A 27,361-nucleotide genomic window follows, 5' to 3' on the forward strand; every position below is an offset into this window, starting at 1 on the left:
CCTACTTAGACTGTAAGCCCCATGTGGGACCTGATTATCTTGTACCTACTCCAGCGCTTAGTACAGCGATTGGAATCACAGATGACATTTTGAAAAATAAGCGGTAGTACTTGCAATATTCAGGAAACATTAACCACCCCCTTCACTTTCCAAAAGTCCTAAGCGAGCATCTAATGTTTGGTGCTGAGGTACAAAGAGAGTTTCCAGAATTAAAGGCATCATGTAACTCTAACCACGCAGCAAATATAAATCCTACTCTGCTGACAAACTCATGTTTTGTACGTGATTTGAAAGTTTTTCTACGTCCTTAAGATGAAGAAAATCCTTAAGAAAATCAGTTTACTTGACTACATTTATGGCCTACAATCTGTCAATTTGGGTAAATCTGATGTGAATTTCCACAGTTTGGTGTGAGGAGGAAGCAGTGCTTTGCATAGCTATTAGATCCTGTGCTGCAAAATTGGGCCTTTGAAAGAAAAATGGGAGAATGATAGTAATGGGCTCCCAAGGGGACTTTTCCCTTCAAGCACTTCTCAACGTAGTATTCCTGCACCCTCTGAGGAGGTCAGAGAAACAAGCCTGGCAGGATGATCCTCTCAACCAAACGAGAGCTCGCTGTGGGCAGGGAGTGTGTCTACTATATTAAGTTGTCCTCTCCCAAGCGCTTAGTGCAGTGCTCTGCACACAGTAAGCACTCAGTAAATACGACTGACTGAGAAGCAATGTGGCCCAGTGAAAAGAGTCTGGGCCTGGATGTCAGAGGACCTGGATTCTAATCTTTTTTTTTAATGGTATTTCCTAAGCGCTTATTTTGTACCAGACACTGTACTAAGCCCTTGCCTGCTTTGCAACCATGGGCAAGTCCCTTAACTTCCCTGTGCCTCAGTTTCCTCATCTGTAAAGTAGAGATTAAACCCTACTCCCTCCTACTTACACTGTGAGTCTCGTGGACAGGGACTGTGTCCAACCCGATTATCTTGGGTCTCCTGCAGCGCTTAGTACATATCTTGACACCCGCTAAGCCCTTAACAAATACCACCATCATTGTCATACCCCACTTAGACTCCCTCCCTCCCCTCATTAGATACAGAGAACCATATTCATTTCCATAATTGATTTATTTCTCAATGTCTGCCCTTCCCCTCTAAGCTGTAAGCTCCTTGTGGGCAGGGAACATGACCTCCAATGCTGTTATATTGACTTCTCCCAAGCACTTAGTACAGTGCTCTGCACACAGTACGCACTTAATAAATCCAACTGCTTGATATCCATAATTGATCTATTTATATTAATTTCCATCTCCCCCTCTAGACTCTAAGCTCTCTGTGGACAGGGAAAGCGACCACCAATGCCCGGATCCGCCACTCCTCAGCTGTGTGACTTTGGGCAAGTCACTTAACTTCTCTGTGCCTCAGTTACCTCATCTGTAAAGTGGGGATTGAGTGTCCTACGTGGGACAACCTGATAATCTTATATCTACCCCAGTGCGTAGAACAGTGCTTGGCACATAGTTAGCGCTTAACAAATACCACCATTATTATTACTATTATATTGATTTTTCCCAAGCACTTAGTACAGTCCTCTGCATGCAGTAAGCGCTCAGTAACTGATTGATTGATGCATTGATTTTAGGGTTTTATTGGTTCATCACTCCTGGTGTGCCCAGTTCCTTCTCCCCCACCTTGTGAGCCCCTCGAAGGACAGAAACCACTTCTGAGTCACACCTGTGGATTCATTCCCAGTGCTTACTACAGTGCTTTGCCGACAGTAAGCACTCAATAAATGTGATTAATTGAAATCTCCTTTCCTGAAAGCCTCTGGAATGGGAGTAGAGTGGGGTTGTCAAGATACACAGACTTCACTCCCTTCCAATGACCAACACTTAGAACAGTGCTTGGTACATAAAAGACACTTCACAAATACCCTCAATATTATTACACCTCCAGTCATAAGAACTTGTGATTCTGCCCATCTCTGAAGCTGGTACTTTCTTAATGTTTTTGCAAACCCAAGTGGGTGGGATCATTTCACCATGGATTGTCCTGTAAGCGAGGCATCTTGGGAAATTAGCTCATGTTTTGGTCAACTGGGAATCAGAAATCAAAGTGCAACTCTCCAAACTTGCCACACTCCAGTTGAAGTCTATCCCCACTATAAAGAATGACCAAAGAACTGAGCGAGGATCATGTCAAAGTTGAGGTACCAGACCCCTCTGAGAAGCCACGTGGCATAGTGAGTAGAGCATGGGGCTGGGAGTGAGAAGGACCTGGGTTCTAATCCTGGCTCTGCCACTTGTTTGCTGTTTGACCTTGGGCTTCAGTTACCTCATCTGTAGAATGGGACAGGGACTCTGTGTCCAAACTGATTTGCTTGTATCCACCCCAGTGCTTAGTACAGTGCCTTGCACCTAGTAAGTGCTTAACAAATACCATTATTAATTGTTAATTAATGCCATAATAGTAATCCAAAATGGGGAAATGATGGAGAATTTCCAAATTTAAGGTGTTGTATGTGTGTGGAGGTCAACTTTTCCAGAACTCGGTCTCCAAGCAGGCAAAAGTCTAAACCCTCATGATCATCAAAGGTATTTATTGAGTACTTACTGTGTGCAGAGCACTGAACTAAGCATTTGGGGGAGTATGCTACAGAAGAGTTGGTACAGGATAGATGGTTGTCTGGTTTTGGGGTTTTTGGGGGGAATCTCCCGAATCCTGGGTCCTTTGGATCAGGATTCATTCTTCTTTAGTCTAAAACATTCAGCTCCTTGAATTTCTGGATGTGGCCTTGGATTTACTAGATTGTAAACTCCTTAAGGGCAGGGATTATGTCTGCCGATATTGCGTTGTACTCTCCCAAGCACTTATTACAGTGTGCAGTACACGGGAAACGCTCAATAAATACCATTGGTTGATTGACGTGAGGCCAGCCTCTCAGGAAAGAGCTAGTGCAGAAATCGCTTCAGGTCAATAGCATTGCCGTGAGTATTTCTTGATTATTTCACCCAGCAGAAATCAGGGGAATAAATTGGTATGGGGGAAAATAATAAGCAATTGATTAAAATTGGAGAAGGTTGATGACACGCTTCCCTCCTTCCCCACCTCCATCCGCTGTGATTTGTGTTGAGTGAAGGAAATCAAGCTGCCGTCTTGTCCTGAAACGACATTGCTGTTGTTACAATCCAGATATTTCCAAATGGAACAATTAACTTGTGGAAAGTACAGACAACTCTCGATTATTCAGGGGCTGATGATCCAAACTCTTGGTGTTGCCTGTTTTCTCTCTCTGGCATGCGTTTTTTTGGTAGTTTCATTACCTAGCTTTATATTACACCTCTAGACTTTAAGCTCGTTTGGGCAGGGAATATGTCGGTTTATTGTTAAATTGTACTCTCCCAAGTGCTTAGTAGAGGGCTTTGCACACAGTAGGTGCTCAATAAATACGATTGAGAGAATGAATGAATCTTTAGACTGTAAGCTCACTGTGGGCAGGGAACATGTCTACCAACTCTATGGTCTTGTACTCTCTCAGGCACTTAATACAGTCCCCTGCATGCAATAAGTGTTCAATAAATGCTATTGATTGATTACTTAATTGTAATGGTAATAATAATAATAACTGTAGTACTTAGCTCTATGTGCCAAGCACTGTACTAAGTGTCGCTGTCCCACATGGGGCTTACAGTCTTAATCCTCATTTTACAGATGAGGAAACTGAGGCACATAGAAGTGAATGACTTGACCAAGGTCACACAGCAGACAAGTGGTGAAGCTGGGATCAGAACCCAGGTCCTCTGACTCCCATGGCCTGGGCTCTGTCAGAATTTCCACTGGATGGTGGACAAATGGAAGGAGGGGGAGGCAGGCTGGGAAGGGTAATAATCTTTGGCACATGGTGGTCAGAGAATTGGGTGAAATGAAGGGATAAGTGATGCCTATTGGTAGGTTTTTAGATAGGGAATTAAAGATGTTGAGTGTCAGGATTTTGTTATTTAGAAGCCATTCTTATGCAAAGTCCAGGAGAAAGTAAAAACTATAGGTTTAAATAGAGAATTTGAATTTATCTGTTCATTTCATTTATCCAGTTTCCTTTCTCTCTCTCTCTCAATACCACTGCATTCCTTTAGCTAATATCTTTTCTATCTGTTACTCTTGAAACTGAGTCTGAAAACTATCCAAGGGAAATCTGAACACGAGGAATTTTTTTTCGGACCTTGGATAGCAGCTGCTTATCAGTACATCTCTAGACTATAAAGTCCATTGTGAGCATGGAGCATGTCTGCCGACTCTGTTGTATTCCCCCAAGCGCTTAATACAGTGCTCTGCACACAGTAAATGCTCCATAATTACCACTGATTGATTGATTGATTGAAGTTGTAGGTGTACCATAATTTACTCTTCATTTGGTATACTTCTAAGAGATGGAGCACTTCATGTTCTGATTCTGCTATTCTCAGTGGACTCAGTAGGAAGAGAAAGAAATTTTAGGCCTGTAACCTGAAAATCAACCTCATCACAAAGGGAAAAACATTATCCTTGCCCCTTTTTAAGTCTTCGATTTGGCCAGTAGATGAAGCTTAGTTCATTTAGTAACGACCCTTTCTTTCCCTCTCATTTCTCCCCTGTGGACACACACTTTGACATCCAAAAATCAGAGGAGACCTGGGTCCTAATCCTAGCCCCACTGCTTGCATGCTGCGTGACCTTGGGTAAATCACATAACATCTCTGTGCCTTCTTTTCCTCAATGATAAAATGGGGATTAAATAACTGTTCTCTTTCCCATTTAGTCTGTGGGCCCCATGTAGGTTATCTTTCCATGTCCCTAGTGTTTATAACAGTGCTTGGCTCTTAGTAAAGACTAAATCAACCAATCCGTCAAATTTATTGAGCGCTTACTGTGTGCAGAGCACTGTATTAAGCGCTTGGGAGAGTACGCTATACTGGAGTCGGTAGACGCGTTCCCTGCCCACAGTGAGTTTACACTTTAGAGAGGGAGACAGTAATATAAATCAATAAATTAGGGATATGGACATAATGTACAACAATTATCACTATTTCCAGTTCAGGAGTGGAATAGCTTGTTTCTATATTGGAGTAGCAAACTTATCTAGGCTGGAAGGAAGGGAAAATTTTCCAATTTGGATCCATCAGAGAGTTGTATGGATAGAAGGAACCTTTTTTCACTCCATCCCTTTGCCTCTGGCACCACTGTCACAGAGAATTCCTCTTTTCTTCAAAGTCCTGAGAGTGAAATGATTCCTCTTCCCATGCAAATCAAAGGCCTAGCTCAGCGCTCATTATCAAGAAAAGAACTGGATTATATTTAATAATAATAATAATAATGGTATTTGCTAAGCGCTATGTGCCAAGCACTGTTACAATAAGGCAGCATTAATTACTTGGTATGTCTTGTGAGGCAAATGTCAATGACACTGGACTGTTAATAATAATAATAATAATAATAATCTTTGTTAAGCACTTACTCTGTACCAGGCACTGTACTAAGCACCGGGTGGATAAAAACAAATCGGGTTAGACGCAGTCCCTGTCCCACATGGGGCTCACAGTTTCTATCCCCATTTTATAGATGAAGTAACTGAGGAACAGAGGAAGTGAAGTGACTTGCCCAAGGTCACGCAGCAGACGAGTGGCAAGGCCCGGATTAAAACCCAGGTCCTTCTGATTCCCAGTCCTCCGTGCTCTAACCACTACTCCACCCTGCTAATATAGTGACAAAAATTGGGGCTTTATTTTGGCTGCTATTAAATGTATGCTCTCCTGCCTGCACAAGTATTTACTGTTTCCAAATCGACCCAACCTCCTGCACCAGCTGGATACCTAACATAATGACTTGGGGAGAATAGGTATTTAAATATACAGCTCCTACTTTTTGAAAATAGCACAGCAATCTCAAAAAGCACGCTCTCACTTAGTAAAATTGGGTCTTAAAATCTGAGAACTGACAGCTGACTTTGCCAGCTTTCTGTCATTCTTCTCAACCTTTGATCACCGGTTAATTCTCCATTTAGCAGCCTAGCATGATTAAACTCTAAATTCTGCATCTTTCCCCCTCCCCAAGGAGAAGGAACATCCAAACTCTAATTGAAGTGTGGGGATGATTGACTGATTGATCTTGAAAATGGAAGTTGCAAAGGATGACTTGGGTGAGAAGGCCTCTTGGAAGTCCCTTTTCTGATGAGCCAACATGTTTCTTGATCAATAATAATGACAACTGTGGTATTTGTATTTGGGAGACAGTGTGGCCTAGTCAAAAGAACATGTGGCTGGGAGTCAGAGGCCTTGGTTTTAATCCCATCCGCGCCACGTATCTGATGTGGGTTCTTCGGCATGTCACTTAACTTCTCTGTGCCTCAGTTCCCTCACCTGCAAAATGGGGATTCAATACCTGTTTTCCCTCCTACTTACTCTGTGAGCCTCATGTGAGACCTGACTATCCTCTCTCTCCCAGACTGTGTGGGCAGGGAATGGGTCTGTTTATTGCGGTACTGTACTCTCCCAAGGTCTGTGTGCTCTGCGCACAGTAAGTGCTCGATAAATACAATTGAATGAATGTATCCACCCCAGCACTTAGTACAGTGTGAGGCATATAGTAAGTGCTTAAATACCACAATTCTTATCATTATTATTTTTATCATTTGTTAAGTGTGTACTACATGCCGAGCACTGGGTTAGATACGAGGTAATCAGATAAGCTTAGTACAGTGTGAGGCATATAGTAAGTGCTTAAATACCACAGTTATTATCGTTATTATTTTTATCATTTGTTAAGTGGGTACTATATGCCGAGCACTGGGTTAGATACGAGGTAATCAGATCAGCCAGTCTCTGTCCCACAGGGCCTTACAGTCTAAGGGAGAGGGAGAATTGAAGGAGGATGGAGAATGAAAGGAGGAGGGTATTTTATCCCCATTTTACAGATGAGGAAACCGAGACCCAGAGAATGGAAGTGACTTGCCCAGGGTCACAAAGGAGGCAAGTGAGGGGGCTGGAATTAGAACCCGGACCTCCTGACTCGCAGGCCCGCTCTCTTTTCCATTAGGTCTAGACCGTAAACACGTCGTGGCGGGGAATGTGTCTTCTATTGTCCTCTCCCAAGTGCTTAGTACAGTGCTCTGCACACAGTAAGCGCTCAATAAATACAACTGATTGACTGATTCCTAAGGCCAGTACAAGTCGTCCTTTTGTCTGCCCAGGCCTGGTAACTGGAGAAAAGATGACTTGTAGGGAATTGAGTCTGTTGGGTTTGGCACCAGATTTTCCTCCCAGAAGGAGACTAAGCCATCCTTCCTCTTTCTGTTTTTTCAGTGTGGACAGGCAGATGTCTGGATTAGCCGGCAGACCGGAAGCGGCAGTGGTTGGAGAGGAAGAAGAGCGGTCCTATAGGAAAGGGCAGGAGTCTCCGACGACTCGGGACAGTGAGTGCCTCAATTAGCCCCTCTGTAAAACGGGAAGAGTAACATCTGCCTTTCCCATCCCCTCAAGGCTGCTGAGAGGACTAAACTGGAAACTTACTGAGGGCAGGGAACCGTGCCTATCAACTCTGTTTTATTGTAGTGCTTTGTAATATTAATAATAGTATTTGTTAAGTGCTTACTATGTGCCAGGTACTGTACTAAGCGCTGGGGTGGACAAAAGCAAATGGGGTTGGACACAGTCCCCGTCCCACATGTTGCTAACAGTCTTCATTCTCATTTTACAGATGAGGTCAATGAGGCACAGAGAAGTGAAGTAACTTGTCCAAGGTCACAAAGCAGACAAGTGCCAGAGCTGGGTTTAGAACTCATGACCTTCTATCAGACCTGTGCTCTATTCACTACGCCATCCTAACCTGAGCTCAGGAAGCATTCAATAAATACCATTCGTCGATTGATTTTCTCCCAAGCATTTGGGACAGTGTTCTGCACACACTAGGTGCTTAATAAATAACACATTGATTGATTGATCAGGAGCTTTGAAAGGTGTGATGATAAGAAGCAGCATGGCCTAGTGGATAGAGCACAGGCCTGGGAGCCAGAGGGACCAGGTTCTAATCCCAGCTCCGCCACCTGCCTGCTGTGCGACTTTGGGCAAGTCACTTAACTTCTCTGTACCTCAGTTACCTCATCTGTAAAATGGGAGTTAAGACTGAGAGCCCCATGTGGGACAACCTGATTACCATGTATCTACCCCAGCACTTAGAGCAGTGCTTGGCACATAGTAAGCACTTAAATACCAATATTATTATTATAACAAATACCATCATTATCCATCATTTAGATCAGTGCTTGGCACAAAGTAAGTGTTTAACAAATGCCATTATTATTATTATCATTATATCAGCCCCATGTGGGACAAGGACTTTGTCCAATCTGATTATCTTGTATCTACCCAGTGCTTAGAACAGTGCTTGGCACATAGAAAGTGCTTAACAAATACCATTTTAAAAAAAAGTCCCATGACAGGAAGCAGCTAGAAGGCCAGCAAAATGGGTAGGGAGCCTTAAGCACTTAGCAGCAGTTAGCAGCCGTTCACCCTGTCATCCACCTCTCGGGTCTCTTTCAGTTTCGGTTGCCACAAACACGTGCTGTGAAGCCACCGTTCAGTTCAGAAAAGAGTTTCTTTTTTTCCCCTACTCCCCTCATTCCTGTTGAAACATGACACTCAAATTGGAGCTAGGAGCAGGGTTCAACACACCCTGTCAGATCTTGTCAACCCAGGTGTAACAGTGCGATCTTCTTAAATTGCCGCTAATCTGCCATAGATCTCTTTAGCTGCAGCCTCCATCACGCTGTTTGCTCACATTTGGTTAACACTTTAAATTTCCCTTTCTGAGTTGTCACTGTTTGCCATTTAGTAACTCAGTAGAACTGCGCCTTACAGCCCATGGATTTGGGAAGGAAGAACAATCTGATTAGCTATTCAGGGAGAATAATCTTATTGAAAATCGTAAGAGCCGCATAAAGAATGCTTTTCCCTTCCCCGTAACAATCTCCTAATTATGTTGTCAAGCTTGCTGCCGATTTCTCCCCTGTGCCATTAAGAAACCGTTTTCTATGTTAAGAAAGAGATTTCCAAGATCGTGAGGCTGTTTGCTCATTTTTTTGTGTGTTGTTTGGAGTACCTGAGTGTATTAAACCAAACATTAAAAAAGTGATTCAGGCCCAGTAGAACCGTTTGAGGGCGAGGTTCTCAGAGCAGGAGGAGTGAAGGAAAGGTGTGTCTGTATGTGTGTATAGATAGGAGGGAAGGGGAGGAGAGGGTGGAATCTGAAATTTACTGGAACCTTTGCAAGTGAAATGCAGTTATATAGCAATAGCTGCAGGAAAGGTCAGAAACGGCCAACAGATATATTCGCGACCGTAGGATTCCGAGGGAATTGGGACGACTTTTCCGGTTGATAGACGGTCTTCATCGAATCAGAAAAACAAGGAGTTTGAATTGGGCAGGGGTGTGCCCCATCCCTAAATCCATTCTACTCTGCACACTTGGAAGCAAGGAAACAGGACGAAGGGAAGACTATTGATGCCATGAGAGACCAGCTCGGAAATAAGTGCCCGGCTTGGGAAAATGGCACCCATGATAGCCGCCCCGTGACTTAGCCCCATTGCTCCATCAATCAATCATATTTATTGAGCGCTTACTTTGTGCAGAGCCCTGTACTAAACACCTGGGAGAGAACAATATAACAGTCACATTCCCTGCCCACAAGGAGTTTGCTTCAGGAAGGGCAGTTGATTTCAGTGTGATTCAAATAGATTTTGAGAAGAAGATTGTGAGAGCCTTCCACTAGATTGTAAAATCTCTCAAGGCAGGATCGGGTCTACCAACTCAATTGTATTGTACTATCCCAAGACAAAAAAACAATATTGCCTTCACATTCACTGGCCTGATATGCAGCAATTATAATATCAATATTTGAAGTTGATGCTGTTGGTGGAAAGATCTTTTTTTAATCTGTGCAGTTGTGGCTTATCAAATCAATCCCTTTTGCACTAAGGCATATAAAAATTGTCCCTTGATACGCTGCTTGTATTTGCTGCCCTCAATGCCTGGTGCTAACTTTTTTTCTCCCTATCATCTCTATCTTCAGGAAACCTCTTCTCCAAGACATTTGCCCATTTCTAACCTGACTTGCCTTTACCCCTCAGTTCTCCACTGCTTTACCACATTCTCCACTGCTTTACCACACTGATTTAAAGCTTTGCTTCCTTATAACACTAATAGTAACTTTTATTAAGCATCTACCATTTGCAAGCATTGGGAGAGATACAAGGTTATCAATTCAGACAGTCTTAGTCACATACTAGGCTCACAGTCTACTTCATCACCACATTACAGATGTGGCTTTTGTGTCCCAGAAAGATTAAGTGACTTGCCCAAGATAACACAGCAGGACAGTAACAGAGCTGAGACTAGAATCAGGGTCTTCCAACTCCCCAACCTGAGTTCTTCCCCCTAGACCACCCCACAACCCCAGTTTGACTGTAATAGGATTCTCTGTCCACCTTCTTTGAAATTTTCCCCATCTGATCTGAGCACAAAGTAGCTATTTGTATTTCCTTCCGTAATCCACTTTCTTCACATGTTCTGCCCATTGAAGACCTAATGTGATGATAACCGTGGCTTGATGTTAGTAATCTGACTGTTTTCCTGGACATCTTTTTATGATCCTTTTCAGTTCCTTGATGTAAATTCCCCTATCCTAGCAATTTGTGACTGGTGAATACAACTAACTGAGATCCGACTAAATGAATGGCTCTCCACCCCTCAAATCTGGCTACCATATTTTCCTCCTCCTCCTATTTCTTAAACATTGACTATGTGCCATGCACTGTACTAAGCACAGGGGTAGATATAAGATAATCAGATTGGACACAGTCCCTGTTCCACATGAGGTTCAGTCTTATCATTTTACAACAAAGTAACAGAGGCACAGAGAAGTGAAATGAATTTCCCAAGGTGTCACGGCAGACCCGTGGCAGATACGAGATTAGAACTGAGGGCCTCTGACTCCAAGGCTCATGCTCTTTCCTGTAGGCCATGCTGCTTCTCTGCTGTGTATCCTTGAGCTAGTCCTTTAATTTATCTGTGCCTCATTTTCCTCACCTGTAAAATGGGGATTCAATATCTGTTCTCCCTCCATCTTGGACTGTGAGCCCCACGTGGGCCAGGGGCTGTGTCTAATCTGATTATCCTGTAACTGCCCCAGGGCTTGATATTGTGCTTGGCACATAGTAAGCACTTAAATGCCATTATTGTTATTATTCCCAGGAGTGGAGCATGGTACTAATATTCTTGAAAGTTAGAGGCGGAGGGTGCCAGTTGCATTGGCCTACTTAAAAAACCTACTACAGCTGCATTACATAATAAACGATTTCTATTTTATTGTCCTTCAAGTTGCCTTAGAGCATTACAACCAGGCTCTATTGATTTTGACTGGAAAAATCTCAGAATCACAGGAGACGAGATCAATTCTGCAGGCTGTGGAGTCGCTACAGAGTCGGCCTTTTTTCCTTAACACTCCTTGCCCACCCATGGATAAATTCTTAGAATAATCCCATTCCGGGAAGTCGGACCTTCACCTCAAAAGCCCTCCAGGAATGTCCCTAATTAACGCCCTCGCGGGCAGGCGCCGATTATTTCCCCAGTTTTCCGGCTCGGCAGAGAGGTTAAGGGTCGAGTGGGTCTCGGAGACGGGACCACCCTCTCATTCCTAAGGGAGGTCCCAGCAGGTAGCAGTTGAAGTGTAAAATCGTGGTAGGAGCTGTCAGAGCTTTTTCGATCATCCAGTGAGGAAAAGCTCCCGCTACCCTGATTGGAACAGCCTCCGATGGCGGACTTCATTGTAAGAGAATAAGACGCCCCAGGAGGCCAACTCTAGGTGGTTTGGGAGCTTCTCATCCAGTGTGGTTGGACCGTGTCCTCTTGCTTCTTCCCCTTTGGCCGTTTCTCTCTTCTTGGCCCTGTTGCCAGGAGCGGGGAAGCCAAACAGTCTGTGAAATTTTCAGTCCGTTCTGTGCTTTTTGTTATCGGAAATTCCGGAAGAGAATTGGTGGGGAGGTTGAAACAATGGAGATTTAAACTGAATTCATCCTTTGGAGGCTGTCTTATTATATAGTACATTTTATATAATGATAATTGGGGCATTCGTAAAGCATTTACAGTTTGCCACACACTGTATTAAGCACTGGAGAAGATGCAGTCAGGCATAGACCCTGTCTCACACTGGAGAGAGAACAGGTGTTTAATCCCCATTTTACAGATGAGGAAATGGAGGCAACTAAGTGACTTACTTGCCCATAGTAACATAGCAGGCAAGGGGAGCCAGGTTTAGAAGCCAAGTTCTGACTTCCAGGCCCATGCTCTTTGTACTAGGCCACACTGCATGAATACTGTTGATAATGTTAGGGTAGCCAGATCTGAAGAGTTGAAGCCACTGATTTGGTTGGACCTCAATTAGATGTAGGTGTCAGCCGCATGTGGCAAGTCACTTCTCTTCTCTGTTCCTCAGTTTTCTCATATGTAAGATGGGGATTGAATCCTCCTTCCTCCTCCTTAAACTGTGAGCCCCAGGTGTGACAGGGACTGTGTCCAACTTGATGGCCTTAAGTCTACCCCAGCGCTTAGAACACTGCTTGACATATAGTAAGTGCTTAACAAATACTACTAAAAAAAACTGTAAAATATATTTTTAAGGTCTGTCTCCCCTGTAGTCTGTAAGCTTCTTGTGGACAGAGGTTGTATCTACCAACTCTCTTGTATTGTACTCTCCCAAGTGCTTAATACAGTGCTCTGCATGCAGTAAGTAGTGCTATAAGTACCATTGATTGACTGACAAGGGAGCTTGCACCTATAAGTCAGTGAGCTCACAAAATTTGAGGATCAGGAGCCCAGTTGGATTACTAGCATCAGAGTAATGATGGTCATCACAGATTTTTTTTTTTTATGGTATTTGTCACTTACTATGTGACAGGCACTTTTCTAAGCGCTGGGGTAGAAACAAGTTAATCAGGTTGTACACTCATTGGGCTTCCAATAAGTGGAACATGGGAGGAGAATGGACAACAGAAAGAAACACAAATAGTTGCTTTGTTCTCAGCTAACCTGGGGAAACTTCAAAAAAAAAAATGTGGACAGCGAAACCCATTAAAATCAAACTGGAGTCCTGCCCTAGTGGAAAGAGCCCAGGATAGGCAGTCAGAAGACCCAGATTATAGTCTGCCATGCCTAAGGGAAAAAAAAAAAGCCACAAAAAATATCCGCCACACTTTGTGCATTCCCTTCACTTGGAGTTTACGGATTTGAATTGTGAATATTGCACTGGTGGAGTCACCCTTTTTAGAAGAAAAATTAAGGGAGCAAAATGAGCATGGATGATTTATCATTTGGTTTTTGATAGAAAATGGATCGTTCTTAAAAATCTGCTGGGGAGATCTTCATCCTCTACAAGATGCATTACTTTAGTTACTCCGTACATATGCCCTTCAGGGTATAAACAGAAAGGCCAAGAGGGCTTTTCAAAGGAATCCATTTTTAACAGCGAATAGTGCTCTCATTCTGCAAAGATTTGCAATTGCACACTTTGAAGCCTGTGGAACAGAAGGGGAACTGATATGCAGTGTAAAATGAGGATTTGGTCCATTCACCACTACAACGATGTTACTGATAAATAGAAATGGCTAAACAGAAAGCAATTTAAAGTGTACTCAATATGTGGGATGCGTATAGCTGAAAAAAATCCAATTTTAACCACAAATATTTGCAAATTCTAGCCTTGAAGTTTACAGGAGGAAACTGGACTAACTAGACTGAAAGCTCCTTGTGAGCAGAGAACGTGTCTACCAGCTCTTAGATTGTACACTCCCAAGTGCTTAGTACAGTGTTGCAGGCTGTAAACATTCAGTAGATATCAGTGATGGATTGAATTTGTGGACTTCTCTAGATGTACTTCATGGAACTTTAGACAGGAATTTTTCTGTATTTTCTGTGAGATCAAATGTGGAAGCACAATTCTCTAGTTCCCCCCCAAAAATTCCATTTTTTTAAAATGGTCGTTTGCTCTGTTTGCTTCCCTCCTCAAAACGTGAAGTGTTCTCATGCCTGTGGCATCTACCACAAGCGAGGAACAGAACTGTCTTTTCAGAGGTGCTGAAGTACCGTTGGCAAGGATTGTTGGAAAACGGATGTTCCAGGACCATTCTGGGTGAATGGAAGTCAAAGAATAGAAAGCCAGAGTTACTCAGCAGCACTTTGCCCCTTGTGATTTATTTTCAAAGATAAACTGCTGTGACAAATGCATTTTTAAAAATAGCTGAGCTATTCTTCACCTGTTACTAATTTCCTCAGGTCATTAAGTGTCTTACTGTAAAGGAACCTATTCAAGAGAAATGGAACCATTATATAGAAGCCTGTACCAAGTAACTTGTCTGCATCCTTCTCTTAGATGTTTGTGACTACGATAAATAACTGTACACATTAAGTTAACATGCAGGCACCATGCATTTTTGTTTCCTGTTCTTGATTTGCAATTATTTTCTTTCCTAGAAGATGGCAACCCTGCATGCACTATTTCTTGTCATAGTCCAACTCTGTATCAACTTCCTCGTAGACCTCCCTGCTTCCCGTCTCTCTCCTCTCCAGCTCACGCTTCATTCTGCTGCCTAGATCGTTTTTCTAAAACCACTTTCTGTGCACATCTCTCCAATCCTCGAAATCCTCCAACCGTTGCCCATTCCCCTTGGCATCAAGCAGAAATTCCTGCCCATTGGCTTTAAGCCACTCAAATCAACTATCTCCCCTCCCCCTGCCCTCACTCCTCTCCCACTACAGCCCAGCTTGCACACTTCGCTCCTCTAATGCCATCCTTCTCACTGGGCCTGAATCTCGTCTTTCTCTTGCCATCGATCCCTTGTCCAAGCCCTCTGTCCTTCCTAGAGCTCTCTCCCACTTCATTAATCACAGACCACCACTCTCCCCATTTTCAAAGCCCTACTATAATTATATCTCTTCCAGGAAGGCTTCTCTGACTAATCTGTTTATCTTCCCATCCTTTTCATTGCGGAAGCATTTGGGTCTATACTTCCTTAACACTTAGGTACTAATAATAATAATTATGGTATTTGTTAGGCGCTTACTACTGTTCTAAGCGCTAAGTTAAATACAGGGTAATCAGGTTGTCCCACATAGGGTTCACAATTTTAATCCCCATTTTACAGATAACTGAGGCAAAGAGAAGTGACTTGCCCGAGGTAACACAACAGACAAGTGGCGGAGCTGGGATTAGAACTCACGTCCTCTGACTCCCAGGCCCAGGCTCTTTCCACTAAGCCATGCTGCTTCTCTTTACAATTGTCTGCTTCCCCTTCCTGTAATTTATTTTAATGTCCATCTCCCCCATGAGGTTGTAAGCAGAAATCAGATCTATTTACTCTATTGTACACCCACGGCTTATTACAGTGGTCTGCAAACAGTAAGCGCTCAGTAAATACCTTTGACCGATTGATTCTGTCCCAGGGATTTCACATTCAACCTGCTTCACCTTCCAGCATTTTAACCTTGGGGATTCCAACAGAAGAGGGGACTCTAAGAGAGAGGAAAATATCAAGAAATTATTTAAGTTTTCCATTTGAAAACTCATTCAGGTTCAGAACACTGGACATGCCCTTACTGAGATTACTGATATATGCAGTGAAGGTCAAAGTAGCATTTTTCCCCTCTGTACTGGGATAATTGCATCTAAGTAAACCTGGAACAGGGCTGCTGAAACATTGGCAACATTGTTTTAATGATATTTGTTAAGCGCTTATTATGTGCCAGGCACTGTTCTAAGTGCTGGCATAGATACAAAGAATCAGTTGGACACAGTCCATATCCCCAGTGGGGCTCACAGTCTTAATCTCCATTTTACAGATGAGGAAACTGAGGCACAGAGAAGGGAAGTGACTTGCCCAAGATCACACAGAAGACAAGTGGCAGAGCTAGGATTAGAATCCAGGTCCTTCTGACTCAGGTCTGTGCTTTATCCACTAGGCCCACATCACTTCATGCAAGTTGTCTATAAATCGCAGAAATCCAATTCCATTTTGTAAATGAGTGTTCTGACATCCCATTATTACTGAATTTAATTTGACCTCATGGAAAGAAGGCTGATTCTTTGGGAATCAGTTCAGTTCCTGGGAGCTGCACCGGAAGGTTTATTCTAAAAGATCAGTTTGAATTTTCTCTGCACGTGGAGCCATTATAGCATTCAACATGGCAAAAGAAGGAAAGGGAGTTGATTTCACTGTTTCCTTTACCAATGGAAGTAATTAATATATTTTGTCATACACTGTCAGAAAGACCTCCATGGTGCAGTGAGAGGAAATGCACAAAACAGCAACTCAATAGAAATCACCTTAATTGTGGCCTCTAGGTTGTGCATGGATGTGAGTAGCCTTTTTGCATAGCAGTTGTGATTCAGTTCAGTATCACATCTCTGAGGGAACAGCTTGTTGAGGCGTTTGTTGTTGAAGCTGCACAACATACCTGCCACTTCCCTGGAAGCATGGTGGATAGAGCATAGGCCTGGGAGCCGGTCATGGGTTCTAATCCTGACTCTGCCATTTGCCTGCTGCGTGGCCTTGGGCAAGTCACTTCATGTCTCTGGGCCTCAGTTACCTCATCTGTAAAATGGGGATTGACTGTGAGCACCATGTGGGATAGGGACTGTGTCCAACCCGATCTGTTTGTATCCACCCCAGCGCTAAGTACAGATTCTGGCACATGGTAAGCTCTTAACACATACTACAGTTATTAATTAAGCTATGACACCTATGAATTCGGAGTCCCACAATACGCCCACACCTAAGCCCGATTCCTTGGAAAAAAAGTTTGGCTGATGAATAATATTTACAGTAATTGTATATAAGTCCTTACTGTATGCCAAGGACTGTGTACTAAGCGTACGGTAGATACAAGATGATCAGGTAGGATAGTGCCTGTCCATTCCAGGGAACCGCCCTCCCCTCGCCTCCAATCATCCCAATGGACAGTTGCGAGACAGTGGTATTTATTGAGTATTTACTATGTGCAAAGCACTGAACTAAGCTCTTGGGAGGGTACAGTACAGCAGAGTTGGCAGACATGTTTCCTGCCCACTAAGAGTTTACAGTCTAGAGAGTCACAGAAGACCCGTCACATTCAGTAATCGGAAATAAGGTGACTCTCTCAGAGAAAAGACATTAGGAAGATCATGACCCTAAAAGAAACAATCAGATAACCCCTTAGACTGAATCCCATGTAGAAAAGGGACTGTGACTGATCTATTTGCTCAGTATCTACCCCAGTGCTCAGCATATAGCAAAGGACCTGGTTTCTGATCCCTGCTTGGCCACTTGTCTGCTGTGTGACCTTGGCCAAGTCACTTCACTTCTCCATGACTCAATTATCTCATCTGTAAAATGGGGATTAATCCTGTGGGACATGGACTGTGCCCAACCTTATTAGTAGCCGTACCTTCCCCAGCAATTAGTACAATGCCTGGCATAGTAAGTGCTGAAACATACCATAAAGAAAAAAAAAAGAATACCACAAGAAAATGTTAGATTGTGAGTTTGTTGAGGACAGGTATTAGGTGTTTAATCTCTCTTGTAAATTCCCCATATCCCTAGTACAGTGTCATGCACAGTGTTGAGGATAAAAAACCAACAGACGTGGAAAACCAAAAGAACTGGAAAGCAAGGGAAATCTTTCCAGGTACAGGATTCAATTATGCCTCAGTCTACCCAGTCACCGTTTCACACTGGTGAAAAAAAACTCACCATCACGACACTCCAAACTCTAGCTAGGTTATTAGTAATAATAATAATAGTGGAATTTGTTAAGCACTTACTTTGTGCCAGGCACCGTACTAAGCGCTGGGGTGGATTCAAGCAAATTGGGTCAGACACAGTGCCTGTCCCACATGGGGCTCAGAGTCTTCATCCCCAATTGAGGGAACTGAGGCACAGAGAATTGAAGTGACTTGCCCCAGTTCACAGCAGGCAAGCGGCTGGGATTAGAACCCAGATCCTTCTGATTTCCGGGCCCGTGCTCTATCCACTAGGCCATGCTGCTTCCTTAAGGTTAGATTTGGAGAGAATCGGGCAGGGGTCGGTAAAAACAGCCTCTGCTATGTAGGTCCAGCGAGGGCAGGAGAGATGCCCTGTTTCATAGCACACGAGTACGTGTGTGCGCGCTTCTATCCACCCAGGGCGCTGGACCTGCTTTTTATTCCAGCTCGGCCCATTGTCCACGAGACGGCTGCCTCCAGTAATGAAGCCCACCCCTGTGGCCTTGGCCAGGGACTTTCTAAGAGCCTCCCTGATGGCTAATGGTTCTGGCAGCTCTTTTTCTTTCAAGGAAGCTTATCTCTTGCCTATCATGCTGTGGTTCTGACTGTTCCTTTGCACTCTGCTGATCCTTTTAAAGTACTTCTGTCTCTAATGTGTACCAGCTCAGGAGAACCCAAGCTAGGTTTCAAAGTGTTCATTTACAGTTCTCTCTGGCCCTCGTCGACATCAGAGCGTTCATTTCATGTGCGTGTGTATTAATTTACTAACCTTTCACGGGCCACCGATAGCCGAGGAGGCATTTCAGGCCCCCGAATCATAGATTATTTATCAAAATCCTTCCTCGGTCTCACCAAGCAAAATTAGATTTCTTTGCTAAGAGACGCTCTCTTCTCCTCCCCCCCCCCCCCCACCTTTTTTTTCTTTCCCAAGAATAGCCTCAGCTGCATCAAGGGTACCTGGAAGATTCAGCGAGTAGCCGATATTGATATGTGTTTTCAAAATCTTGATTTTCGAGATCGGATGCTTTTGTTCAAGTAAATTGCGGGGTGCCATCTTCCTATCTAATATCCTCCTAATTTATCCCATTGAGTCCTCTAAGAAAGGTCACTTGGGGATGAAAGGGACAGTCAAAAGGCATTCAGCAGAAATGATGCTGATTGGTATAATGTGATTATTGGATAAAACCGCCCTTGGAGTTTGCCTGGAATTGGCCCTGCAGAAAGCAAGGCTGTGTGTCAGCGGCAAAGCACAAGTCCTGCTTGGCTCCGGGCATCTGGTTTGCGTCTGAGGTGGGCCAGGCTGACAGAAACACATTCTCTCAGGGGTCCCGGGCTGCCTGAAAAAGCAGCGTGGCCTAGTGGATCCGGCACGGACCTAGGAGACAGAAAGTCATGGGTTCTAATCCCTGCTCCGCGACTTGTCTGCTCTGTGGCCTTGGGCAAATCACTTCACTTCTCTGGGCCCCAGTTACCTTGTCTGTAAATTGGGACCAAGATTGAGAGCCCTTTGAGGGAGAGGGACTATGTCCAACTCATTTTGTTTGTATCCACCCCGAAGTTTAGCATAGTGCTTGGCACATATTAAGTGCTTAACAAATACCATAATTAGTATTATTATTATTGACTGCAGAGCTAATAATAATGGGGGTTTCAGTGAAGTACTTACTATGTGTCTGACATTGTCCTAAATGTTGGGGCATTTTATCTTCTCCGGTCTGATTCCCCTTCAGCATTCCCTTTCCCTGGGAACCCCTTGACAAAGACTCGTTTCAGTTTCTAGGATGTGCAGAGGAGAATGAGGGAGTTGTGTGAATCCATGTTTCTGGTCCGATTTTTTAAATGCTATTAAGCGCTTACTCCGTGCAAGGCACTATACTAAACGCTGGGGTAGTTATGAGCTAATCAGGTGGGACACGGCCCATGTCCTACAAGGGGCTCACAGTCTTAATCCCCATTTTACAGATGAGGGAACGACAGCACACAGAGGTTAAGTGACTTTCCCCAGATCACACAGCAGACAAGTAGTGGAGCTGGGTTTAGAACCCAGGTCCTACTGACTCCCTGCTCTATCACCTAAGCCACGCTGCTTCTCTCCTCAGGTCCCCTTTCTTATCCCCACCCACTCCACTGCAGCTCACCCAGTTTTAATCAGTGGCATTTACTGGGCACAAAGCACTGTACTAATCACTTGGCAGAGTACAATACAGGGTATTGCTATTGTTCTTATCTGTCCGTCTCCCCCGTCAAAGGGCAGGGACTGTATCTGTTACCGATTTGTCCATTCCAAGCGCTTAGTACAGTGCTCTGCACATAATGAGCACTCAATAAATACTATTGAATGAATGAATGAATGAATGTCCCCTGCCCACAATGAACTTATTACAGGAGCAGCATGGCCTCGTCGATAGAGCATATATATGGTCCTGGGGTTCAGAAGGACCGGGGTTCTGATCCCAGCTCTGCCACCTGTCTGCTGTGTGACCTTGGGCAAATCATTTGACTTCTCTGTGCCTCCAGTCCCTCATCTGTAAAATGGGAATTAAGACTGTGAGCCCCATGTGGGACGAGGACTGTGTCCAACCTCGTATCTCCCCCAGCGCTTAGAACAGTGCCTTGCATCTCCCCCAGAGCTTAGAACAGTGCCTGGAATCTAGTACGTGCTTAAATGCTATTTTAAAAAATGAGGGTTGAAAAAACTTTGATTCAACTCACTTGGACTCAGAAAGGTCAAGATTCAGCTCACTACAGAGCAGAGCTGGCCCTGCGATATTTTCCTTCCTCAGCAAGCTCCTCTGGGCCTGTGGAGGACGATGCCTTCAGAAAAAAGCAAGAGCGATGATTTTGCCTTTTGGAATCGGCCACTGCCGTTTTCGACAAGCTGCACAAACCCAGCCCGGGCGGTTTATCTTTGCCGGCAGATGTGTGGGTCTTGTCGGGATGGGAACTAGAAACTTCTAGCCAAGACCTGGCTGCCCCAGACCTCCCTGTCATCCTCCGCTGAGGATTCTCCCGGACCCGGGGCTGTGCCCTGGAGCATTTTAATCCGGGGAAATATCCACCGTCCTGGCTTGGGAAGGTGACAACTCCAGGGAAGAACAAGTTGAGGTTTTGGCCATGAATTCTCTTTTATCTGCTTCCCAGTGCTTCCTTTCTTTGGGTGGAACAGGGAGGAGAGACTTTAAAGGATTGAGGAATGAGGAGAACAGTTCAGATGGAAGAAGTGATGGAGAATTCGTTAAGAAAAAAACTGAAGAAGCCTGCCACAGGATTAGGGAAGTTGGAGGAGGTAGCCTGGAGTCTGTGCTAAAGGGATTTGTGTTTTTGAAGAACAGATGCAGTTTAGCTGCCTCGGCACCTAAACTACCAGGGGTGGGGTGAAGAGTGCTGAATGGTGAGCAAGCAGTCAGTGGTATTTACTGAGCGCTTACTGTGTGCAGAGCACTGTGTTTAGATAAGTATAGCAGGGTGGGAGACTAGATCCCTGGCCACAAGGAGCTTAATCTAGCAGGGCAAATGAAAATAAAATATGGGAAGGGGGAGCAACAGAGTATAAGGATATGGACACAGGTAATAATTGTGGTATTTGTTAAATGCTTTGTGGCAAGCACTGTTCTAAGCACTGGGGTAGATTCATAGTAACAAGGTTGGACACAGTCCGTGGCCCACATGCGGCTCACAGTCTTAATCTCCATTTTACAGATGAGGTAACTGAGCCCCAGGGAAGTGAAGCGACTTGCCCAAAGTCACACAGCAGACAAGTGCTGGAGCCGGGATTAGATCCCAGGTCCTGATTCCCAGGCCCGGGCTCTATCTGCCAGACCACTCGGTGTCTCAGTTTTTAATCCCCGCTCTGCCATTTGTCCACTGTGTGTCTTTGGGCAAGTCACTTATCTTCTGTGGGCCTCGGCTTCCACATCTGGGAAATGGAGATTCAAATCCTGTACTTCCTCCTACTTAGGCTGCAACCCCCAAGCGGGCCAGGGACCACGTCCCACCTGATTATCTTGTATCTATCTCGGTGCTTAGTCCTGAGCTTGGCATAGAATAAGCATGCAAGAAACAGCACTATTGTTACTGTGTGGGGCACCTGCCTCCCAGGAGTCTTAGTCTCCCAGACCGTCTGACGACCACGAATGTGTGAGTCAGCGCATATAAAGATGGCGAAACTGTTCTTTCTTTACTCCGTCACCGGGCAACATAAAGTTCTCACACTATTGGTGAACAGCCAGTATCCTCCATCTTCTACATTTGTTACCCCGAGCCTTATGAGAAAGGATTTAAGCCGGGCTAGTTCGTGTACTCGTGTGTTTGCGTGTGTGTCCTAGCGGAAAGACTACAAGCCTGGGAGTCAGAGGACTTGGGTTCTAATGCCCCTCTGCCACACGCCTGCTATGTGACCTCGGGTGAGTCACTTAACTTCTCCGGGCCTCAGTTTCTTCAGCTGTAAAATAGGGGATTCCACACCTGTTCTCCCTCCTACTTCGACTGTGAGCCCCACGTGGGAACAAGGACTATGTCGAAACTGATTAACTTGTATCTACCTCAGGACTTAGAACGGTGCTTGACACACAGTAAGTGCTTACCAAGTATCATTACTGTTGTCATTATTAATGAATAGTCTTCAGTATTGCAAAATCTTTAACACGTCTCTTGTTAGTGAAGAAAAACTATCCTTTGTCTATTCAAAAACACCTGTAATCAGACAGCCCCACCCCTTGAGGATTTTATTTGTATTTGCAATCCAATTAATCATTAAAGAAAATTTATCGAGTTAGATGCTTATAAACCATACTGCTTTAATGATACATCTTCATTGCTTCCACTTTGGTGAATGGGACTGTGGAGAACTATAAAATTTGTCCCAAAGCATTTATTTCTCTTTTATCTACTGTGGAAGAATAGCCTTAGACACCCCTAGTTGGTGTTTCAACATTGTGATCCTCTAAGCCCAGAGTGGGAATTTCTCATTGAGTTTAGGTAACGTACCATAAAACACTGCACGAAAACACTAATTTTCCCAATATACATTAGTATACCCAGTGTTTACCGACGCAACGTGAAGATGGATCTAAACATAGTTTGGGCCCTGGGAATCGTGCACTAACTTCTTCTCCATTCTTTTCTAGCATGTGTGGCCAGTCACCTCAAAGCTCAGCTCTAGACTATAAGCTCCTTATGGGCAGGGAAATGCCTCTGTTTATTGGGTTCTAATCCCGGCCCCGCCACTTGTCTGCTGTGTGACCTTGGGCAAGTTGCTTCACTTCTCTGGGAGTCAGTTACCTTATCTGTAAAATGGGATTGAGACCGTGAACTCTTCATGGGACAGGGACTGTAGCCAACCCGATTTGCTTGTCTCTACCCCAGCGCTTAGTACACTGCCCGGACCACAGTAAGTGCTTAACAAATACTGTAATTATTATTATTATTGTTGTACTCTCCAAGCATGTAGCACAATGCTCTGCACACAGTAAGCACTCAATGCATTTGATTGACAGTAACTGCAAGCTCATTGTGGGCAGGGAATGTGTCCACCAACTCTGTTGGTTTGTACTCTCCCAAGCGCTTAGTACAGCACCGTGCACACACTAAGCGCTCAATAAATACCATTAATTGATCGGATCCTTTCTTGCTGCCACCAACCCTAGAGGACCAGCAATTTCATAGGACATTTGTTTTGAAACATCTTGGCAGTCAGTCAGTCGATGGTATTTATGAAGCGCTTACTGTGTGCACAGCACAGTACTAAGCACCTGGGAGACTACAACAGAACAATATAACAGACACAGTCACTGCCCATAACAAGCTTACAGTCTAGAGGGGGAGACAGACATTAACAGAAATAAATAAAATTACAGAGGTGGACATAAGTGCTGTCCTACACGGGGGTTCACCGTTACCTACTGTCAAGTCCAGTAGCTCCCGGGCAGGAAAATTTACCCTAACCTTCAGCTCCTGAGCTCAGCTGGATTTGCAAAAGGAGATTTAGGGGCATGATACCACTGTAGCTCTAGCTGCTGAGCAAAGAAAAGCTCATTTAATTTAATTGATCCGGTTTGTAGAAAAAAAATAAAATAAAAGAAGCGCTAGCTATATTATTATCAGCCTTCGATGACACCGGCATTCAAACATTTTATTATCTTATTATTGCACAATGTATTCTACAAGAGGCTCTTTGTCTCTTATCCTTTTCTTAAGAGGCCTGTTCCTCAATTTAAGTAGTAATTGTTGTCTAAGAACAGTAGAGAAAAAATAGGATCTGTAGAATTCAAAAGAGGTCGTTGCAGATATACACAGCTACGTGTTGGCGTGCGCTTGCCGAATTAGTTTTTCCATTCCGCTTCGCTTGGACTTTTTTTAGCATGGCATGCTGTGGGGTTCTCTTGGAGGGGGGGGGGCTTCAGGCATTATCTAATCTTCATTAAAACCCTACAAAGGTGTTTCACATCTGGGGGAGTAGTTTGGCCACCTAAACACCCCTCGGAGTGCGTTTTTCTCGTTCATTATCCTGAGGTTTTTGACAACCACCGCTGAGGTCGTTTTACAGCATCAAATGAAAGATACGGGGAAGAGCCAGCCCTTTTATCTTACCTTAATAGATATTTTGCGAGACTGAACTGAGCCCAGATCAACCCAGATCTGTAGCTGGTTGCCCCTTCGTGCGCTCTGACACCTGGCAAAATTACTTATTCATTCAACAACTACGTTTAAAAGGCGGTAGTTCAAAGGCCTGGCGGATTGTAGGACAAGGCGTTCGAAACTGAAGTGCACTTAAACGGCAGCGGTGTCGGAGTTTAGAGAGGGACGGAGGTGAACGGGGCCGGTGAGTGAAACGGCAGTTAGGAAGATTGGTGGATTTTGGTGGGGAGTGGTTGGGGGGGCATGGGGAAGGTTGATGGAGGGAGGTGGAGTGGGTTGCTTTTTCCTCTCCTACCTGGCGGCACCAATATCTAGAAAAGAATAATCATAATCATGGTTTTTGTTAAGCATTTACTGTGGGCTAAGCGCTCTACTAAGTGGTAGTCGTTGGCATTTACTGTGTGCAGAGTACTGTGCTAAGCACTGGGGAGTTGGTAGACCCCAGAGTGCGTAGGTGTGCTCCCTGACCACCTAGGAGCTTTCTGTCTAGAGCAGGGAGACAGGTATTAAAATAAACTATGAATATGAACATGAAGTGCTCTGGTGGGGTGAATATTAAGTGCTTATAGGGAGTAGATACAAGATAATCAGGTAAGATACAGTCCCTTGTCCCACATGGGGCTAACGGTTTAATTCAGAGGGGGAGCAGGAATTTAATCCTCGCTTTACAGATGAGGAAACTGAGGCACGGGGAAGTTAAGTGACTTGCCCTAGGTTACCTAGCAGGCAAGTGGCAGAGCTGGCATGAGAACCCAGATCTCCAGAATTCAGTGACACTAATCAATCAATGGTATTTGAGTGCTTATTCTGTGTACAGCACTGCAAAAACACTTGGGAGAGTATAATGCAGCAAAGTCGGTAAACACGATCCCTCCCGAGGAGGAACTCAATCTAGACAGGGAGACAGACATTAATATAAATTAATAAATTAGAGATAAGCACATAAGTGCAGTGGGGCTTTGACCCATTCAGTTCTGCCTCTGAGACAGCTCCTTAACTGCGTAGAGTATTTTCAAGGCCCAAGCTTGTACGTAACTTTGTTCCTCTTCAGACTGATTGTCTCTCTGGAATTTATTAAGTGTTTGGTTTTGTGTTCAACGGCTTAGAATAATTCTTTGCATAAAGAAAGCACTCGGTAAACACTATGGATTAATTATTATTATTATTAATTAAATATTTGATGATTCTGAGAAGTAGTGTGTATACGCATGTATGACTGCCAGAGTAATTATCAATATAGTCTTCCAAGCTGCAATTTATTTTAGCTCCTATCTCCCCTGCTAGATTGAAAGCTCTCTGAGGGCAAGAATCATGTCTACTAACTCTTCTGCAGTCTTCTAAGAGCTTAGTCCAGTGCTTGGCTCAGAGTAAGCACTCAATAAATAGTATTGATTGATTGACCAATTGATAGAGGAGCTCCTGAATGAGTGATTAAAGGATTGTCTATGGTAGACCATAATCTAGTCTCTAGACTGTTAACTCGTTGTGGGTAGGAAACGTGTCTACCAACTCTGTTGTACTGTACTCTCCCAAGCACTTAGAACAGAGGTCTGCTCAGGGTAAGCGCTCAATAAATACTACTGATTGAAAGTCTCACCCTGTGAAATTGAAATGAACAGGTGCATACATTCTTTATTCTCCTGTGTGAGGGGCCAACTGGCATAATAATAACAATGATGGTATTTGGTAAGCGCTTACTATGGGCCAGGAACTGTACTAAGCAGTGGAGGCACCTAGTTTAACCAGTTTACCATAGGGTACCATAGGTTTAACCAGTTTACCATAGGGTAGCGTGCACTGTCTCATGGTCACTTATTCTTTGTGGAGCCAGGAAAGCAGGGAATAAGGACCTGGGAAAAGGCGTACACAGAGCAGAGGCAACCTGCCCTGAACATGAGTTAATAATAATAATAATAATAATAATAATGATGATGGCATTTGTTAAGCGCTTACTATGTGCCAGGCACTCTTCTAAGCACTGGGGTAGATACAAGATAATCAGGTTGCTCCACGTGGGGTTTACAGTCTTAATCCTCATTTTACAGATAAGATAACTGAGGCACAGAGAAGTTAAGTGATTTGCCCAAAGTCAAACAGCAGACAAGTGGCGGAGCTGGGATTAGAACCCTTGACCTCTGACTCCCCAAGCCCGTGCAGCTACGCAGCTTTTCTAAAGGGTTGATCTTTCTAAGGAAGATCTGCCCTGGAAGTGCCTGATAATAATAATGATAATAATTGTGGTATTTGTTAAGCACTGAGGTAGTCAGTAAGTCAGTTGCATTTGAGTGTTTACTGTGTGCAGAACACTGTACTAAGTGCTTGGGAGAGAATAATATAACAGACACATTCCTGGCCCACAGCGATCTTACACTCCAGAGGAGGAGACAGACACTAATATAAATAAGTTAGAGATGTAGTTGTGAGTGCTGTGGGAGGGGGGATAAAGGGAACGAGTCAGGTTGTCGCAAAAGGTAGTGGGAGGAGAGGAAAGAAGAGCTCAGTCAGGGAAGGGACATTTACCAATTGTGATGGACTGTCCTCTTCCAAGAGCTTAGTACAGTGCTCTGCACACAGCGAGTGCTCAGCAAATACCACTCAGTTATCTATTGATCAGTTTCCACCTTCCCTCTACACATGATTCTGGGACAGCTCCTCTCCTCAATCAATCAATCATATTTATTGAGCACTTACTCTGTGCAGAGCACTGTACTCAGCACTTGGGAGAGTTCAATATAACTGACTCGGGAGACAGGTTCCCTGTTCACAAGGAGCTTTCAGTCTAAAGAGGGACTGTCCTCATAAGCATCACTGTTTTACAAGTGAGATATCTTGTTAAGAACCTGATTTTGGATAAGACTGGAGGGATAACTGCTATATCACTGATCTACCATTCCGAAAAAATATCTGTCTTTGTCCTT

The 27,361-nt window shown here is 44.1% G+C and overlaps 1 pseudogene; it reads left to right on the forward strand.

Moving 5' to 3' along the window:
* Positions 1 to 27,361, forward strand: part of LOC103170474 — a 41,803-nt pseudogene that overhangs the window by 8,200 nt on the left and 6,242 nt on the right.

This window comes from Ornithorhynchus anatinus, chromosome 20, assembly GCF_004115215.2.
Source record: "Ornithorhynchus anatinus isolate Pmale09 chromosome 20, mOrnAna1.pri.v4, whole genome shotgun sequence".
Taxonomy (NCBI): domain Eukaryota; kingdom Metazoa; phylum Chordata; class Mammalia; order Monotremata; family Ornithorhynchidae; genus Ornithorhynchus; species Ornithorhynchus anatinus.